We start from the raw sequence: 20,238 nt of genomic DNA on the forward strand, positions 1-20,238 counted from the left end.
ACAACACTGCTGTATTTGCCGGTGTTGTCACTGATGCTGCAGGCGCTGATATCATTGTTGACGATGATTCAGCTCTCGTTTTTTCTATTGGCATTGTAAAGGTTAGTGGTGCAAGTCTTTTTTCCTTACTGTATTATTAATTATTATCTTTAATACTCAGCCTCCAAACAGGCGAATGAGCTCATGTACTCAGACCTCCAACGTTTCGTTTATCTGCTGAAACTAATTTGGAAAAGAATACTAATGAACTAAGCTTTGTGTGAGGCTAATAAGCATTCGTGGCTCTCATTCAAGCTTGCATTAATTTTAATTGCAAACAGTTAAAAGAATATTCTAAATTTATTAAATAAAACATTGTTTTCCTATTGTAATAATGATAAATTAATAAATCACATTATGTAGAAGGAATCCAATTGGAAATATAATGAAATACGATCTTTATTAGGAAAATTAATGTTGAAAAACATACGGCAATGATACGACAGATGATTGATTTAATAAGAGATATGACTACCCTTTGCCTTTATAAGAATTTGTACACGCTGTGGCACAGAACTGACCAGTATTAAACACATCCTGGCAAGTTCTTCGTCGTGTTATCAGGTCCTAATAACAGCAGCAATTAGCTTCTCCACAGGTGAACAGTCCTGCTTCGCGATCTTACGTTTAATTATTGCCCATAGATTCTCAATTGCGTTGAGGTCAGGAGAATTTCCAGGCCAGTTTAGAAAGCTGAGCCAACTCTCTTCGAAGAATGTCTACATTTTTCTGGAAGTGTGGCGTGAAGTAAGAACCTGCTGGAAAATACCTTCTCTACAGTCTCTACCCACTATGGGAAGCAAGTGAGTTCCCAAAGCATCATGTTAGGTGGGTATTTTGGCCTTCGTTGAATGTCCATTCCGACGAAATTCGCCTTTGTTCCGTCTCACTGCCACTGATCTGTACCCATGTACTTCATAATGGGCCATTTATCTCAGCTGTAGCCAAATTTCTCTGTAGTTTTTTGCTGGTTTTCTCGAGAACCTTCACATTATTTTTTATGATAACCTTCCCTTCGTGAGACATTTATTTGTCTTGTGTTTCGTTCCTCATCTTTCTCGACGCAGAGTTCCACAATCACCAGCGTCATCAGCTCTCTTCAGAATCCGACCGACAGTTGACTTTCCTAGACTCAAATTTTCGGCGACCTGTCCGATACTCAGATCAGCATATTTTCTAAGAGCTACAATACCTGCACGCTTCCTAGGTGTAACATCCATCATGAATTTAAGCAGTTATCATGAACTGAAGGGGACAATTTGGCTAAACCACATTCACTCATGGAGCCGCTTGTAGGAATAGCCTTGCAGGACAACAGTTGTAGCACTGACGAGAGTCGCAGCTGGATGGTTGCCAGAGGTCAGTAGCAAACTCTTATGAAAAGAAGAGAACTCAAACTACATTAATTAAACCGGAGACATGATATAATCACAAAATTTACTCCTGTCCCAATTAATATGCACACAGTTGTATAATATAATGTAATTTGATCTCACAAAGAGGCACCTGGAGTGATTGTCTAATTTTTTTCTTCCCATAATGCTTGTGTGTGATACCTCGAGGACGTTTCTTCTGATCGGCTTCAAACTCTAACAGACGGTGTATTTTACTCAACAGAGATGTAAAATTATTATGGTGCTGTTTAAGGCAAAATTTGCACAAATTAAGCGAAAATATATTATAGTTGGAAGTGAATACTTGATTAATCTCAATGTTTTCTAGTATACTGGTTGTATACTGTTGTATACTGATGTATACTGTTGTATACTGATGTATACTGGTTGTATACTGTTGTATACTGTTGTATACTGTTGTATACTGTTGTATACTGTTGTATACTGTTGTATACTGTTGCATACTGTTGTATACTGTTGTATACTGTTGTATACTGTTGTATACTGTTGCATACTGTTGTATACTGTTGTATACTGTTGTATACTGTTGTATACTGGTTGTATACTGTTGTATACTGTTGCATACTGTTTGTATACTGGTTGTATACTGTTGTATACTGTTTGTATACTGGTTGTATACTGTTGTATACTGTTGCATACTGTTTGTATACTGGTTGTATACTGTTGTATACTGTTGTATACTGGTTGTATACTGTTGTATACTGTTGTATACTGTTGTATACTGTTGTATACTGGTTGTATACTGTTGTATACTGGTTGTATACTGTTATATACTGTTACTGCAGTATACTGGTTGAACACTGTTGTATACTATTTGTATACTGAAGTATACTGTTGTATACTGATAGTATGTTGTTGTAAACTGTTGTATACTGTTGTATACTGGCTGTATACTGTTGTATACTGTTGTATACTGGTTGTATACTGTTGTATACTATTGTATACTGTTGTATACTATTGTATACTGTTGTATACTGTTGTAAACTGGTTGTATACTGATTGCATACTGTTTTATACTGGTTATGTACTGTTGTATACTATTGTATACTGTTATGTACAGTTGTACACTGGTTGTAAATTGTTGTATACTGCTTGTATACTGTTGTATAATGTTGTGTACTTGTTGCATACTGGTTGTACACTGTTGCATACTGATTGTATGCTGTTGTACACTGGTTGTATACTGTTGTATACTGTTGTAAACTGGTTGTATACTGATTGTATACTGCTGTATACTGGTTGTATACTGTTGTATACTGTTGTATATTGGTTGTATACTTGATATTTATTGGTTGTATACTGGTTGTATATTGGATATTTATTGGTTGTATACTGGTTGTATACTGTTGCATACTGATTGTAATCTGTTGTATACTGGTTGTATACGTTGTAAACTGGCTGTATACTGATTGTTTACTGTTGTATACTGGTTGTATACTGTTGTATACTGTTGTATACTGGTTGTATACTTGATATTTATTGGTTGTATACTGGTTGTATATTGGATATTTATTGGTTGTGTACTGGTTGTATACTGTGTATTCATTTGTTGTATACTGTGTATTCATTTGTTGTATACTGGTTGTATACTGGATATTTATTGGTTGTAAACAGGTTGTATAGTGGATATTTATTGGTTTTATACTGGTTGTATACTGGATATTTATTGGTTGTATACAGGTTATATAGTGGATATTTATTGGTTGTGTACTGGATATTCATTGGTTGTATACTGGATATTTATTGGTTGTATACTGGTTGTATACTGGGTACTTATTGGTTGTATACTGGTTGTATACTGGATATTTATTGGTTGTATACAGGTTGCATAGTGGATATTTATTGGTTGTGTACTGGATATTTATTGGTTGTGTACTGGATATTCATTGGGTGTATACTGGTTGTGTGCTGGATATTTATTGGTTGTATACAGGTTGCATAGTGGATATTTATTGGTTGTGTACTGGATATTTATTGGTTGTATACTGGTTGTATACTGGATATTTATTGGTTGTATGCTGATTGTACTGGATATATATTGGTTGTATACAGGTTATGTACTGGTTTATACATATCTTCTACACAGTAACTCGAGAATGCCTCTTCTAATAAGCTTGAAACTTTTAACTCTCCTTCATCTTACTTGAAACTCGAATAATCAGTAGTTATTATAGTTACCAGTTTAACTTTAAGATTTGTGTTATTTTATTGTGAGATAATTAATAAAAAGTTCTTCTAAATGGATTTATTCTTAGGAAGATCAATTATATTTGTTTTAGGTTATGTAGGTATTTTTTTTTAAGAATAAGATCAAATATTTTGAATAATAACAGATTTCAAACTTACAGCGTTATATATATATATATTGGTAGGAAAGGTCGACCTGGTGGTGGGTGGTGGTGGGTGATGGTGATGGTGATGGTGGGTGGTGGTGGGTGGTGGTGGGTGATGGTGGGTGATGGTGGGTGGTGGTGGGTGGTGGTGGGTGATGGTGGGTGATGGTGGGTGGTGGTGGGTGATGGTGGGTGATGGTGGGTGGTGGTGGGTGATGGTGGGTGGTGGTGGGTGATGGTGGGTGATGGTGGGTGATGGTGGGTGGTGGTGGGTGATGGTGGGTGATGGTGGGTGGTGGTGGGTGGTGGTGGGTGGTGGTGGGTGATGGTGGGTGATGGTGGGTGGTGGTGGGTGGTGGTGGGTGGTGGTGGGTGGTGGTGGGTGGTGGTGGGTGATGGTGGGTGATGGTGGGTGGTGGTGGGTGATGGTGGGTGATGGTGGGTGATGGTGGGTGGTGGTGGGTGATGGTGGGTGATGGTGGGTGATGGTGGGTGATGGTGGGTGATGGTGGGTGATGGTGGGTGATGGTGGGTGGTGGTAGGTGGTGGTGGGTGGTGGTGTGATGGTAGGTGGTGGCGTGATGGTGGGTGGTGGTGGGTGGTGGTGGGTGTGGTGGGTGGTGGTGGGTGGTGGTGGGTGATGGTGGGTGATGGGGTGGGTGGTGGTGGGTGATGGTGGGTGGTGGTGGGTGATGGTGGGTGGTGGTGGGTGATGGTGGGTGATGGTGGGTGATGGTGGGTGATGGTGGGTGGTGGTGGGTGATGGTGGGTGGTGGTGGGTGATGGTGGGTGGTGGTGGGTGATGGTGGGTGGTGGTGGGTGATGGTGGGTGATGGTGGGTGATGGTGGGTGATGGTGGGTGGTGGTGGGTGATGGTGGGTGGTGGTGGGTGATGGTGGGTGGTGGTGGGGGGTGGTGGGTGGTGGTGGGTGGTGGTGGGTGATGGTGGGTGATGGTGGGTGATGGATGGTGGGTGGTGGTGGGTGGTGGGTGATGGTGGGTGGTGGTGGGTGATGGTGGGTGATGATGGGTGATGGTGGGTGGTGGTGGGTGATGGTATGGTGGGTGATTGGGTGGTGGTGGGTGGTGGTGGGTGTGGTGGGTGGTGGTGGGTGTGATGGTGGTGGGTGGTGGTGTGTGATGGTGGGTGATGGTGGGTGATGGTGGGTGGTGGTGGGTGATGGTGGGTGGTGGTGGGTGGTGGTGGGTGATGGTGGGTGATGGTGGGTGATGGTGGGTGATGGTGGGTGATGGTGGGTGCTGGTGGGTGATGGTGGGTGGTGGGTGATGGTGGGTGGTGGGTGTTGGTGGGTGTTGGTGGGTGTTGGTGGGTGATGGTGGGTGGTGGTGGGTGATGGTGGGTGGTGGTGGGTGATGGTGGGTGATGATGGTGGGTGGGTGAGGTGGTGGGTGGTGGTGGGTGATGATGGTGGGTGATGGTGGGTGGGTGATGGTGGGTGATGGGTGATGGTGGGTGATGGTGGGTGGTGGGTGATGGTGGGTGATGGTGGGTGTTGGTGGGTGGTGGTGGGTGATGGTGGGTGCTGGTGGGTGGTGGTGGGGGATGGTGGGTGATGGTGGGTGGTGGTGGGAGGTAGTGGGTGATGGTGGGTGAAGGTGGGTGATGGTGGGTGATGGTGGGTGATGGTGGGTGATGGTGGGTGATGGTGGGTGATGGTGGGTGATGGTGGGTGATGGTGGGTGATGGTGGGTGGTGGTGGGTGATGGTGGGTGATGGTGGGTGATGGTGGGTGATGGTGGGTGATGGTGGGTGATGGTGGGTGATGGTGGGTGATGGTGGGTGATGGTGGGTGATGGTGGGTGGTGGTGGGTGGTGGTGGGTGATGGTGGGTGATGGTGGGTGATGGTGGGTGGTGGTGGGTGATGGTGGGTGATGGTGGGTGATGGTGGGTGGTGGTGGGTGATGGTGGGTGATGGTGGGTGATGGTGGGTGATGGTGGGTGATGGTGGGTGGTGGTGGGTGATGGGGGGTGGTGGTGGGTGTTGGTGGGTGTTGGTGGGTGGTGGTGGGTGATGGTGGGTCGTGGTGGGTGATGGTGGGTGATGGTGGGTGATGGTGGGTGATGGTGGGTGATGGTGCGTGATGGTGAGTGATGGTGGGTGGTGGTGGGTGGTGGTGGGTGATGGTTGGTGATGGTGGGTGATGGTGGGAGGTGGTGGGTGGTGGTGGGTGATGGTGGGTGATGGTGGGTGATGGTGGGTGGTGGTGGGTGATGGTGGGTGATGGTGGGTGATGGTGGGTGATGGTGGGTGATGGTGGTGATGGTGGGTGGTGGTGGGTGGTGGTGGGTGATGGTGGGTGATGGTGGGTGATGGTGGGTGGTGGAGGGTGGTGGTGGGTGATGGTGGGTGTTGGTGGGTGATGGTGGGTGATGGTGGGTGATGGTGGGTGATGGTGGGTGATGGTGGGTGATGGTGGGTGATGGTGAGTGATGGTGGGTGATGGTGGGTGGTGGTGGGTGATGGTGGGTGATGGTGGGTGATGGTGGGTGATGGCGGGTGATAGCGGGTGATGGTGCGTGATGGTGGGTGGTGGTGGTGGTGGGTGATGGTGGGTGATGGTAGGTGGTTGTGGGTGGTGGAGGGTGCTGGTGGGTGATGGTGGGTGGTGGTGGGTGATGGTGGGTGATGGTGGGTGATGGTGGGTGATGGTGGGTGATGGTGGGTGATGGTGGGTGATGGTGCGTGATGGTGGGTGGTGGTGGTGGTGGGTGATGGTGGGTGATGGTGGGTGATGGTGGGTGGTGGTGGGTGGTGGTGGGTGATGGTGGGTGATGGTGGGTGATGGTGGGTGGTGGTGGGTGATGGTGGGTGATGATGGGTGATGGTGGGTGATGGTGAGTGATGGTGGGTGGTGGTGGGTGGTGGTGGGTGATGGTGGGTGATGGTGGGTGATGGTGGGTGGTGGTGGGTGTTGGTGGGTGATGGTGAGTGATGGTGGGTGGTGGTGGGTGGTGGTGGGTGATGGTGGGTGATGGTGGGTGGTGGTGGGAGGTGGTGGGTGGTGGTGGGTGATGGTGGGTGATGGTGGGTGATGGTGGGTGATGGTGGGTGATGGTGAGTGATGGTGGGTGGTGGTGGGTGGTGGTGGGTGATGGTGGGTGATGGTGGGTGATGGTGGGTGATGGTGGGTGATAGTGAGTGATAGTGGGTGGTGGTGGGTGGTGGTGGGTGATGGTGGGTGATGGTGGGTGATGGTGGGTGGTGGTGGGTGGTGGTGGGTGGTGGTGGGTGGTGGTGGGTGGTGGTGGGTGATGGTGGGTGATGGTGGGTGATGGTGGGTGATGGTGAGTGATGGTGGGTGGTGGTGGGTGGTGGTGGGTGATGGTGGGTGATGGTGGGTGATGGTGGGTGATGGTGGGTGCTGGTGGGTGGTGGTGGGTGATGGTGGGTGGTGGTGGGTGAGGGTGGGTGATGGTGGGTGATGGTGGGTGGTGGTGGGTGGTGGTGGGTGATGGTGGGTGTTGGTGGGTTTTGGTGGGTGTTGGTGGGTGGTGGTGGGTGGTGGTGGGTGATGGTGGGTGATGGTGGGTGATGGTGGGTGATGGTGGGTGGTGGTGGGTGGTGGTGGGTGGTGGTGGGTGATGGTGGGTGATGGTGGGAGGTGGTGGGTGATGGTGGGTGGTGGTGGGTGATAGTGGGTGGTGGTGGGTGGTGGTGGGTGATGGTGGGTGATGGTGGGTGATGGTGGGAGGTGGTGGGTGGTGGTGGGTGATGGTGGGTGATGGTGGATGATGGTGGGTGGTGGTGGGTGATGGTGGGTGGTGGTGGGTGGTGGTGGGTGATGGTGGGTGATGGTGGGTGGTGGTGGGTGGTGGTGGGTGGTGGTGGGTGATGCTGGGTGGTGGTGGGTGGTGGTGGGTGATGGTGGGTGATGGTGGGTGATGGTGGGTGATGATGGGTGGTGGTGGGTGGTGGTGGGTGGTGGTGGGTGGTGGTGGGTGATGGTGGGTGATGGTGGGAGGTGGTGGGTGATGGTGGGTGGTGGTGGGTGATGGTGGGTGATGGTGGGTGGTGGTGGGTGATGGTGGGTCGTGGTGGGTGGTGGTGGGTGGTGGTGGGTGATGGTGGGTGGTGGTGGGTGGTGGTGGGTGATGGTGGGTGATGGTGGGTGATGGTGGGTGGTGGTGGGTGATGGTGGATGGTGGTGGGTGGTGGTGGGTGTTGGTGGGTGATGGTGGGTGATGGTGGGTGATGGTGGGTGGTGGTGGGTGGTGGTGGGTGGTGGTGGGTGATGGTGGGTGATGGTGGGAGGTGGTGGGTGATGGTGGGTGATGGTGGGTGATGGTGGGTGGTGGTAGGTGGTGGTGGGTGGTGGTGGGTGATGGTGAGTGATGGTGGGTGGTGGTGGGTGGTGGTGGGTGATGGTGGGTGATAGTGAGTGATAGTGGGTGGTGGTGGGTGGTGGTGGGTGATGGTGGGTGATGGTGGGTGATGGTGGGTGGTGGTGGGTGGTGGTGGGTGGTGGTGGGTGGTGGTGGGTGGTGGTGGGTGTTGGTGGGTGATGGTGGGTGTTGGTGTGTGATGGTGGGTGGTGGTGGGTGGTGGTGGGTGATGGTGGGTGATGGTGGGTGATGGTGGGTGGTGGTGGGTGGTGGGGGGTGGTGGTGGGTGGTGGTGGGTGGTGGTGGGTGATGGTGGGTGATGGTGGGTGATGGTGGGAGGTGGTGGGTGATGGTGGGTGGTGGTGGGTGATGGTGGGTGATGGTGGGTGATGGTGGGTGATGGTGGGTGATGGTGAGTGATGGTGGGTGGTGTTGGGTGGTGGTGGGTGATGGTGGGTGATGGTGGGTGATGGTGGGTGGTGGAGGGTGGTGGTGGGTGATGGTGGGTGGTGGTGGGTGATGGTGGGTGATGGTGGGTGATGGTGGGTGATGGTGGGTGATGGTGGGTGATGGTGGTTGTTGGTGTGTGAGGGTGGGTGGTGGTGGGTGGTGGTGGGTGATGGTGGGTGATGGTGGGTGATGGTGGGTGATTGTGAGTGATGGTGGGTGGTGGTTGGTGGTGGTGGGTGGTGGTGGGTGATGGTGGGTGATGGTGGGTGATGGTGGGTGGTGGAGGGTGGTGGTGGGTGATGGTGGGTGGTGGTGGGTGATGGTGGGTGATGGTGGGTGATGGTGGGTGATGGTGGGTGATGGTGGGTGATGGTGGGTGATGGTGAGTGATGGTGGGTGGTGGTGAGTGGTGGTGGGTGATGGTGGGTGATGGTGGGTGATAATGGGTGGTGGTGGGTGATGGTGGGTGATGGTGGGTGATGGTGGGTGGTGGTGGGTGATGGTGGGTGATGATGGGTGATGGTGCGTGATGGTGAGTGATGGTGGGGGGTGGGGGGTGGTGGTGGGTGATGGTGGGTGATGGTGGGTGATGGTGGGTGGTGGTGGGTGGTGGTGGGTGGTGGTGGGTGGTGGTGGGTGATGGTGGGTGATGGTGGGTGATGGTGGGTGATGGTGGGTGATGGTGGGTGATGGTGCTGGTGGTGGTGGTGGTGGTGGGTGATGGTGGGTGATGGTGGGTGATGGTGGGTGATGGCGGGTGATGGTGAGTGATAGTGGGTGGTGGTGGGTGGTGGTGGGTGATGGTGGGTGATGGTGGGTGATGGTTGGTGTTGGTGGGTGTTGGTGGGTGTTGGTGGGTGTTGGTGGGTGGTGGTGGGTGATGGTGGGTGATGGTGGGTGATGTTGGGTGATGGTGAGTGATGGTGGGTGGTGGTGGGTGGTGGTGGGTGATGGTGGGTGATGGTGGGTGATGGTGGGTGGTGGTGGGTGGTGGTGGGTGGTGGGGGGTGGTGGTGGGTGCTGGTGGGGGATGGTGGGTGGTGGTGGGTGATGGTGGGTGGTGGTGGGTGGTGGTGGGTGATGGTGGGTGGTGGTGGGTGGTGGTGGGTGATTGTGGGTGTTTGTGGGTGGTGGTGGGTGGTGTTTGTGGGTGGTGGTGGGTGATGTTAATGGGAGGTGGTGGGTGGTGTTAGTGGGAGGTGGTGGGTGATGTTAGTGGGAGGTGGTGGGTGGTGTTAGTGGGAGGTGGTGGGTGGTGGTGGGTGATGGTGGGTGATGGTGGGTGATGGTGGGTGGTGGTGGGTGGTGGTGGGTGATGGTGGGTGATGGTGGGTGATGGTGGGTGGTGGTGGGTGATGGTGGGTGGTGGTGGGTGGTGGTGGGTGATGGTGGTTGATGGTGGGTGATGGGGGGTGGTGGTGGGTGATGGTGGGTGGTGGTGGGTGGTGGTGGGTGATGGTGGGTGATGGTGGGTGCTGGTGGGTGATGGTGGGTGGTGGTGGGTTGTGGTGGGTGGTGGTGGGTGGTGGTGGGTGGTGGTGGGTGATGGTGGGTGATGGTGGGAGGTGGTGGGTGATGGTGGGTGGTGGTGGTTGATGGTGGGTGATAGTGGGTGGTGGTGGGTGATGGTGGGTCGTGGTGGGTGGTGGTGGGTGGTGGTGGGTGATGGTGGGTTTTGGTGGGTGGTGGTGGGTGTTGGTGGGTGATGGTGGGTGATGGTGGGTGGTGGTGGGTGATGGTGGGTGGTGGTGGGTGATGGTGGGTGATGGTGGGTGATGGTGGGTGGTGGTGGGTGGTGGTGGGTGGTGGTGGGTGATGGTGGGTGCTAGTGGGAGGTGGTGGGTGATGTTAGTGGGAGGTGGTGGGTGGTGTTAGTGGGAGGTGGTGGGTGGTGGTGGGTGATGGTGGGTGATGGTGGGTGATGGTGGGAGGTGGTGGGTGGTGGTGGTTGTTGGTGGGGGTTGGTGGGTGATGGTGGGTGATGGTGGGTGGTGGTGGGTGGTGGTGGGTGATGGTGGGTGATGGTGGGTGATGGTGGGAGGTGGTGGGTGGTGGTGGGTGATGGTGGGTGATGGTGGGTGATGGTGGGTGGTGGTGGGTGATGGTGGGTGATGGTGGGTGGTGGTGGGTGATGGTGGGTGGTGGTGGGTGGTGGTGGGTGATGGTGGGTGATGGTGGGTGGTGGTGGGTGGTGGTGTGTGATGGTGGGTGATGGTGGGTGATGGTGGGTGGTGGTGGGTGATGGTGGGTGATGGTGGTGGTGGAGGGTGGTGGTGGGTGATGGTGGGTGTTGGTGGGTGGTGGTGGGTGATGGTGGGTGATGGTGGGTGATGGTGGGAGGTGGTGGGTGGTGGTGGGTGATGGTGGGTGATGGTGGGTGATGGTGGGTGATGGTGGGTGATGGTGGGTGATGGAGGGTGATGGTGGGTGGTGGAGGGTGGTGGTGGGTGATGGTGGGTGATGGTGGGTGATGGTGGGTGGTGGTGGGTGATGGTGGGTGATGGTGAGTGGTGGTGGATGGTGGTGGGCGGTGTTGGGTGGTGGTGGGTGATGGTGGGTGATGGTGGGTGATGGTGGGGGGTGGTGGGTGATGGTGGGTGATGGTGAGTGGTGGTGGATGGTGGTGGGCGGTGTTGGGTGGTGGTGGGTGATGGTGGGTGATGGTGGGTGATGGTGGGTGGTGGTGGGTGATGGTGGGTGATGGTGGGTGGTGGAGGGTGGTGGTGGGTGATGGTGGGTGATGGTGGGTGGTGGTGGGTGATGGTGGGTGATGGTGGGTGATGGTGGGAGGTGGTGGGTGGTGGTGGGTGATGGTGGGTGATGGTGGGTGATGGTGTGTGATGGTGGGTGATGGAGGGTGATGGTGGGTGATGGAGGGTGATGGTGGGTGATGGTGGGTGATGGTGGGTGATGGTAGGTGGTGGTGGGTGATGGTGGATGGTGGTGGGTGATGGTGGGTGATGGTGAGTGGTGGTGGGTGGTGGTGGGCGGTGTTGGGTGGTGGTGGGTGATGGTGGGTGATAGTGGGTGGTGGTGGGTGATGGTGGGTGGTGGTGGGTGATGGTGGGTGGTGGTGGGTGATGGTGGGTGATGGTGGGTGGTGGTGGATGATGGTGGGTGATGGTGGGTGATGGTGGGTGAAGGTGGGTGAAGGTGGGTGGTGGTAGTGATGGTGGGTGGTGGTGGGTTTTGGTGGGTGAAGGTGGGTGATGGTGGGTGGTAGTGGGTGATGGTGGGTGATGGTGGGTAATGGTGGGTGGTGGTGGGTGATGGTGGGTGGTTGTAGGTTATGGTGGGTGATGGTGGGTGATGGTGGGTGATAGTGGGTGATGTTGGGTGATGGTGGGTGGTTGTGGGTTATGGTGGGTGATGGTGGGTGGTGGTGGGTGATGGTGGGTGATAATGGGTGATGGAGGGTGGTGGTGGGTGATGGTGGGTGTAGGTGGGTGATGGTGAGTGATGGTGGGTGATGGTGGGTGATGGTGGGTGGTGGTGGGTGGTGGAGTTTGACGGTGGGTGATGGTGGGTGATAGTGGGTGATGGTGGGTGGTGGTGAGTGATGGTGGGTGGTGGTGGGTGATGGTGGGTGATAGTGGGTGATGGTGGGTGATGATGGGTGATGGTGGGTGGTGGTGGGTGATGTTGGGCGGTGGTGGGTGATGGTGGGTGATGGTGGGTGATGATGGGTGATGGTGGGTGATGGTGGGTGATGGTGGGTGATGGTGGGTGATGGTGGGTGGTGGTGGGTGGTGGTGGTGGGTGATTGTGGGTGATGTTAGGTGGTTGTGGGTGGTGGTGGGTGGTGGTGGGTGGTGGTGAGTGATGGTGGGTGATGGTAGGTGATGGTGGGTGATGGTGGGTGGTGGTGGGTGATGGTTGGTGGTGGTGGGTGATGGTGGGTGATGGTGGGAGATGGTGGGTGGTGGTGGGCGATGGTGGGTGGTGGTGGGTGCTGGTGGGTGGTGGTGGGTGCTGGTGGGTGTTGGTGGGTGATTGTGGGTGTTGGTGGGTGTTGGTTGGTGATGGTGGGTGATGGTGGGTGATGGTGGGTGATGCTGGGTGATGGTGGGCGATGGTGGGTGGTGGTTGGTGGTGGTGGGTGGTGGTGGGTGATAGTGAGTGATGGTGGGTGGTGGTGGGGGGTGGTGGGTGATGGTGGGTGATGGTGGGTGATGGTGGGTGATTGTGGGTAATGGTGGGTGGTGGTGGGTGATTGTGGGTGGTGGTGGGTGATGGTGGGTGATGGTGGGTGATGGAGGGTGATGGTGCGTGGTGGTGGGTGATGGTGGGTGAAGGTGGGTTATGGTGGGTGATGGTGGGTGGTGGTGGGTGATGGTGGGTGATGGTGGGTGATGGTGGGTGATGGTGGGTGATGGTGGGTGATGGTGGGTGATGGTGGGTGATGGTGGGTGATGGTGGGTGGTGGTGGGTGATGGTGGGTGATGGTGGGTGATGGTGGGTGATGGTGGGTGGTGGTGGGTGATGGTGGGTGGTGGTGGGTGATGGTGGGTGATGGTGGGTGATGGTGGGTGATGGTGGGTGAAGGTGGGTGATGGTGGGTGATGGTGGGTGATGGTGGTTGATGGTGGGTGGTGGTGGGTGATGGTGGGTGATTGTGGGTGATGGTGGGTGATAGTGGGTGATGGTGGGTGATGGTGGGTGATGGTGGGTGATAGTGGGTGATGGTGGGTGATGGTGGGTGATGGTGGGTGATAGTGGGTGATGGTGGGTGGTGGTGGGTGATGGTGGGTGGTGGTGGGTGATGGTGGGTGATGGTGGGTGATGGTGGGTGATGGTGGGTGATGGTGGGTGGTGGTGGGTGATGGCGGGTGATGGTGGGTGATGGTGGGTGGAGGTGGGTGGTGGTGGGTGGTGGTGGGTGATGGTGAGTGGTGGTGGGTGATGGTGGGTGGTGGTGGGTGGTGGTGGGTAGTGGTGAGTGATGGTGGGTGATGGTGGGTGATGGTGGGTGATGGTGGGTGGTGGTGAGTGATGGTGGGTGGTGGTGGGTGATGGTGGTTGATGGTGGGTGGTGGTGGGTGATGTTGGGTGGTGGTGGGGGGAATGGTGGGTGATGGTGGGTGATGGTGGGTGATGGTGGGTGGTGGTTGGTGATGGTTGGTGATGGTGGGTGATGGTGGGTGATAGTGGGTGATGGTGGGTGATGGTGGGTGATGGTGGGTGGTGGTGGGTGGTGGTGGGTGATGGTGGGTGATGCTCAGTGATGGTGGGTGGTGGTGGGTGGTGGTCTAGGGTGATCATGGTGGTGGTGGGTAATCTGGGGTGGTCATGGTGGTGGTGGGTGGTCTGGGGTGGTTATTGTGGTGGTGGGTGGTTTGGAGTGATCATGGTAGTGGTGGGTGGTCTGGGGTGGTCGTGGTGGTGGTGGGTGGTCAAGGGTGATCATGGTGGTGGTGGGTGGTCTGGGATGATCATGGTGGTGGTGTGTGGTCTGGGGTGGTGATGGTGGCGGTGGGTGGTCTGGAGTAATCTTGGTGGTTTTGGGTGGTCTGGGGTGATCATGGTGGTGGTGGGTGGACTGGGGTGATCATGGTGGTGGTGGGTGATCTTTGGTGGTCATGGTGGCGGTGGGTGGTCTGGGATGATTATGGTGGTGGTGGGTGGTCTGGGCTGGTCGTGGTTGTGCTGGTTGGTCAGGGATGATCATGGTGGTGGTGGTCTACGGTGGCCATGGTGTTAGTGGGTGGTCTGGGGTGGCCATGGTTGTGGTGGGTGTCTTGGGTGATCATGGTGGTGGTGGGTGGTCCGGGGTGATCATGGCGGAGGTGGTTGGTCTGGGGTGGTCATGGTGGTGGTGAGTGGTCTGGGGAGGTCGTGGTGGTGCTGGGTGGTCAGGGGTGATCATGGTGGTGGTGGTCTGGGGTGGTCATGGTGGTAGGGGATGGTCTGAGGTGGTCATGGTGGTGGTGGGTGGTCTGGGGTGATCATGGTGGTGATGGGTGGCCTAGAGTGGTATGGTGGTAGTGGGTGGTCTGGGATGATAATGGTGGTGGTGAGTGGTCTGGGGTGTTAATTGTGGTGTTGGGTGGTCTGGGGTGGTCATGGTGGTGGTGGGTGGTCCAGAGTGGTCGTGGTAGGTGGTCAGGGGTGATCATGATGGTGGTGGGTGGTCTGGGGTGGTCATGGTGGTGGTGGGTTGTCCGGGTTGATCATGGTGGTGGTCGGTGATCAGGGGTGTTCATGGTGGTGGTGGTTGGTCTGTTGTGATCATGGTGGTGGTGAGTGGTCTGGGGTGATAATGGTGATGGGTGGTCTTGGGTGATCATGGTGGTGGTGGGTGGTCTGGGGTGGTCATGGTGGTGGTGGGTGATCTTTGGTGGTCATGGTGGTGGTGGGTGGTCTGGGATGATCATGGCGGTGGTGGGTGGTCTGGGGTGGTAATGGTGGTGGTGGGTGGTCTGGTGTTGTAATTGTGGTGGTGGGTGGTCTGGGGTTATCATGGTAGTGGTGGGTGGTCTGAGGTGGTCATGGTTGTGGTGGGTGATGGGTGGTAATGGTGGTGGTGGGTGGTGAGTGGCTATGGTTGTGGTGGGTGGTGGGTGGTCTGGGCTTGTTGTGGTGGTGCTGGGTGTTGAAGGGTAATCATGGTGGTGGTGGGTGGACTTGGCTAGTCATGGTGGTGCTGGGGGGTTAGGGGTGATCATTGTGGAGGTGGTCTGGGGTGGTCATAGTGGTAATGGGTGGTCTGGGGTGGTCATGGTGGTGGTGGGTGGTCAGGGGAGATCATGGTGGAGGTGGTCTGGGGTGGTCATAGTGGTAGTGGATGGTCTGTGGTGGTCATGGTGGTGGTGGGTGGTCTGGGATGATCATGGTGGAGGTGGGTTGTCCGGGGTGATCATGGTGGAGGTGGTTGGTTTGGGGTGGTCATGGTGATGGTGGGTGGTCTGGGGTGGTCATGGTAGTGGTGGGTGGTCTGGGGTGATGTTAGAAAAAACGCGTTTTCTAAAAAGCTTAGAGATCTCCAGTGAATACTAGAAAGGACTGCTCTTCTAGCATCCAGCCTGTTACTGGGTTTTCGTAACAATTAGTCAGTATCCTTGTCCAATTATTCATTAGAATTCAGTAAGAATTAATAGTGCTTCAGGATTACAACTGGTAGGCTACTAACTAGAGAAATTAAAATTTAATAAATTTATTAATCATAGTCTAGAGGTATATTATCAAAGTAAATTAAATTAATAATAAATCACAATAATCAAAATAATGTTAATCACTTCTCTCGTGTACAGTAGTATTGTGCCTGGAGGCACATATCACATATTTATGTCTTAAGTACTGTCTGGTACATTAACATTTAATAAGATATTACAAATATGAACAAGTTTGTGTGTATGTGTGTAAGTGCTCTAAGTAGTTCGCTATGTCTCGACTCGACTAGACTTAAACAAGTGACTGACAAAGTCCTCACATAAACTAACTTCTTGACCAACAGGCAATGAGAACAGTGTGCTTGAACAATAAAAAGAATGCTAAGCCCAATAGCAATATAACAAGCAAAAGTGACACAGAATTAGGAACAAGGAGATAATATAACGACACTAAGTAGGGACCATCTGCAGATCCTCCACAAAAGTTCAGCATAAGAAAATCACCGACTGTGACGTTACACAGATACCAGTACAAGTTAGGTCAGAAGCTACAGCTCAGGACCTGAGTTGCTCAGAGTGTCTATGTGACACACAACCTCAGTACAACGTCGAAAATCACTAAGTCTACACAGTGTTCTGTGAACAGAGTCCAACAGAACCTACAACAATAATGAGACAAAGACGATCTTCCAACAAGGGCCAATAAGAGAGAGTTAGGCACTTGTCAGGAGTACATCCAACCACCAAGCGAGTCTAAACCAGACTGAATACTTCAGGCGAGGTGTGTACACCCCCCCTCCCCTCGATCACGTGGTAGCTCCGTGGACAGTTGCTTCCCAGCAACAACGAGAACCCAGCAGAGTAACGAGCGACAAGCGATAATTACAGTAGTTAGACAATCAAGACTTGAACTATATAGAAGCACATAATATTATATGAATGTTACATCCTACCTAACAAAAGTAACTAAGTCAAATAATAATATAAAGCAATATATTTACGATTTAGCTATTATCGCAAATATAAGCAATATAAAATTATATGAAAAGGTAATATACATTATATACATATACATAATATACATCATATACATTGTGACCCATTCAGGGGTTGCAACAGGTGATCATGGTCGTTGTGGGAGGTCTGGGGTGATCATGGTGGTGGTGGGTGGTGTGGGGTGGTCATGGTGGTGGTGGGTGTTCTGGGGTGATCATGGTGGTGGTGGGTGGTCTTGGTTGGTCATGGTGGTGGTGGGTGGTCTGGGGTGATCATGGTGGTGCTGGGAGGTCTTGGGTGGTCATGGTGGTGGTGGGTGTTCTGGGGTGATCATGGTGGTGCTGGGTGGTCTTGGGTGGTCATGGTGGTGGTGGGTGGTCTGGGGTGATCATGGTGGTGCTGGGAGGTCTTGGGTGGTCATGGTGGTGGTGGGTGGTCTGGGGTGATCATGGTGGTGGTGGGTGGTCTGGGGTGATCATGGTGGTGCTGGGAGGTCTTGGGTGGTCATGGTGGTGGTGGGTGGTCTGGGGTGATCATGGTGGTGGTGGGTGGTCTGGGGTGGTCATGGTGGAGGTGGGTGGTCTGGGGTGATCATGGTGGTGGTGGGTGGTCTGGGGTGATCATGGTGGTGGTGGGTGGTCTTGGGTGGTCATGGTGGTGGTGGGTGATCTGGGGTGGTCATGGTGGTGGTGAGTGGTCTGGGGTGATGATGGTGGTGATGGGTGGTCTAGGTTGATCATGGTGGTGGTGGGTGGTCTTGGGTGGTCATGGTGATGGTGGGTGATCTGGGGTAGTCATGGTGGTGGATGGTGGTCAGGGGTGACCATTGTGGTGGTGCGTATTCTGGGGTGGTCAGAGTGGTGGTGGGTGGTCTAGGGTTATCATGGATGTGGTGGGTGGTCTGGGGTGGTCCTGGTGGTGGTGGGTGGTCAGGGGTGATCATGGTGGTAGTGGGTGGTCTGGGGTGATCATGGTGGTGGTGGGTGGTGTGGGGTGGTCACGGTTGTTGTGGGTGGTCTGGGGTGGTCATGGTGGAGGTGGGTGGTCTGGGGTAATCATGGTGGTTTTGGGTGGTCTGGGGTGATCATGGTGGTGGTGGGTGGTCTGGGGTGATCATATTGGTGGTGAGTGGTCTAGGGTGATCATGGTGGTGGTGGTTGGTCTCGGGTGATCATGGTGGTGATGGGTGGCCTGGAGTGGCATGGTGGTGGTAGGTGGTCTGGGATGATCATGGTGGTGGTGGGTGGTCTGGGGTGTTAATGGTAGTGGTGGGTGGTCTAGGGTTGTCATGGTGGTGGTGGGTGGTCAGGGGTGGTCATGGTGGTGGTGGGTGGTCTGGGGTGGTCATGGTGGTGGTGGGTGGTCTGTTGTGATCATGGTTGTGGTGGGTGGTCTGGGGTGGTCATGGTGGTGGTGGGTGGTCTGCGGTGATCATGCTGGTGGTGGGTGGTCTGGGGTGATCATTGTGGTGGTGAGTGGTCTGGGGTGATCACGGTGGTGGTGGTTGGACTGGAGTGGTCATGGTGGTGGTGGGTGGTCTGGGGTGATCATTGTGGTGGTGAGTGGTCTGGGGTGGTCGTGGTTGTGGTGTTTAGTCAGGGGTGATCATGGTGGTGGTGGGTGGTCTGGGGTGATCATGGTGGTGGTGGGTGGTCTGGGGTGGTCATGGTGGTGGTGGGTGGTCTGGGGTGGTCATGGTGGTTTTGGGTGGTCTAGGGTGATCATGTTGGTGGTGGGTGGCCTGGGGTGGTCATGTTTGTGGTGGGTGGTCTTGGGTAATCATGTTGGTGGTGGGTGGTCTGGAGTGGTCATTGCGTTGGTGGGTGGTCTGGGGTGATCGTGGTGGTGGTGGGTGGTCTGGGGTGATCATGGTGGTGGTGGGTTTTCTGGGGAGATCATGGTGGTGGTGGGTTTTCTGGGGTGATCATGGTGGTGGTGGGTTTTCTGGGGAGATCATGGTGGTGGTGGGTTTTCTGGGGTGATCATGGTGGAGGTGGGTGGTCTGGAGTGATCATGGTGGTGGTGGGTTTTCTGGGGTGATCATGGTGGTGGTGGGTTTTCTGGGGTGATCATGGTGGTGGTGGGTTTTCTGGGGTGATCATGGTGGTGGTGGGTTTTCTTGGGTGATCATGGTGGTGGTGGGTTTTCTGGAGTGATGATGGTGGTGGTGGGTTTTCTGGGGTGATCATGGTGGTGGTGGGTTTTCTGGGGTGATCATGGTGGTGGTGGGTTTTCTGGGGTGATCATGGTGGTGGTGGGTTTTCTATGGTGGTGGTGGGTTTTCTGGAGTGATGATGGTGGTGGTGGTTTTCTGGGGTGATCATGGTGGTGGTGGGTTTTCTGGGGTGATCATGGTGGTGGTGGGTTTTCTGGGGTGATCATGGTGGTGGTGGGTTTTCTGGGGTGATCATGGTGGTGGTGGGTTTTTTGGGGTGATCATGGTGGTGGTGGGTTTTCTGAGGAGATCATGGTGGTGGTGGGTGGTCTGGAGTGATCATGGTGGTTGTGGGTTTTCTGGGGTGATCATGGTGGTGGTGGGTTTTCTGGGGTGATCATGGTGGTGGTGGTTTTTTTGGGGTGATCATGGTGGTGGAGGGTTTTCTGGGATGATCATGGTGGTGGTGGGTTTTCTGGGGTGATCATGGTGTTGGTGGGTGGTTTGGAGTGATCATGGCGGTGGTGGGTTTTCTGGGGTGATCATGGTGGTAGTGGGTTTTCTGGGGTGATCATGGTGGTGGTGGGTTTTCTGGGGTGATCACGGTGGTGGTGGGTTTTCTGGGATGATCATGGTGGTTGTGGGTTTTCTGGGGTGATCATGGTGGTGGTGGGTTTCCTGGGGTGATCATGGTGGTGGTGGGTGGTCTGGGGTGATCATGGTGGTGGTGGGTTTTCTGGGGTGATCATGGTGGTGGTGGGTTTTCTGGGGTGATCATGGTGGTGGTGGGTTTTCTTGGGTGATCATGGTGGTGGTGGGTTTTCTGGAGTGATGATGGTGGTGGTGGGTTTTCTGGAGTGATCATGGTGGTTGTGGGTTTTCTGGGGTGATCATGGTGGTGGTGGGTTTTCTGGGGTGATCATGGTGGTGGTGGTTTTTTTGGGGTGATCATGGTGGTGGAGGGTTTTCTGGGGTGACCATGGTGTTGGTGGGTTTTCTAGGGTGATCATGGTGTTGGTGGGTGGTTTGGAGTGAATATTACGGTGGTGGGTTTTCTGGGGTGATCATGGTGGTAGTCGGTTTTCTGGGGTGATCATGGTGGTGGTGGGTTTTCTGGGGTGAGCACGGTGGTGGTGGGTTTTCTGGGATGATCATGGTGGTTGTGGGTTTTCTGGGGTGATCATGGTGGTGGTGGGTTTCCTGGGGTGATCATGGTGGTGGTGGGTGGTCTGGGATGATCATGGTGGTGGTGGGTTTTCTGGGGTGATCATGGTGTTGGTGGGTGGTTTGGAGTGATCATGGCGGTGGTGGGTTTTCTGGGGTGATCATGGTGGTAGTGGGTTTTCTGGGGTGATCATGGTGGTGGTGGGTTTTCTGGGGTGATCACGGTGGTGG

Source organism: Cherax quadricarinatus, chromosome 26, assembly GCF_038502225.1.
Source record: "Cherax quadricarinatus isolate ZL_2023a chromosome 26, ASM3850222v1, whole genome shotgun sequence".
Lineage (NCBI taxonomy): Eukaryota > Metazoa > Arthropoda > Malacostraca > Decapoda > Parastacidae > Cherax > Cherax quadricarinatus.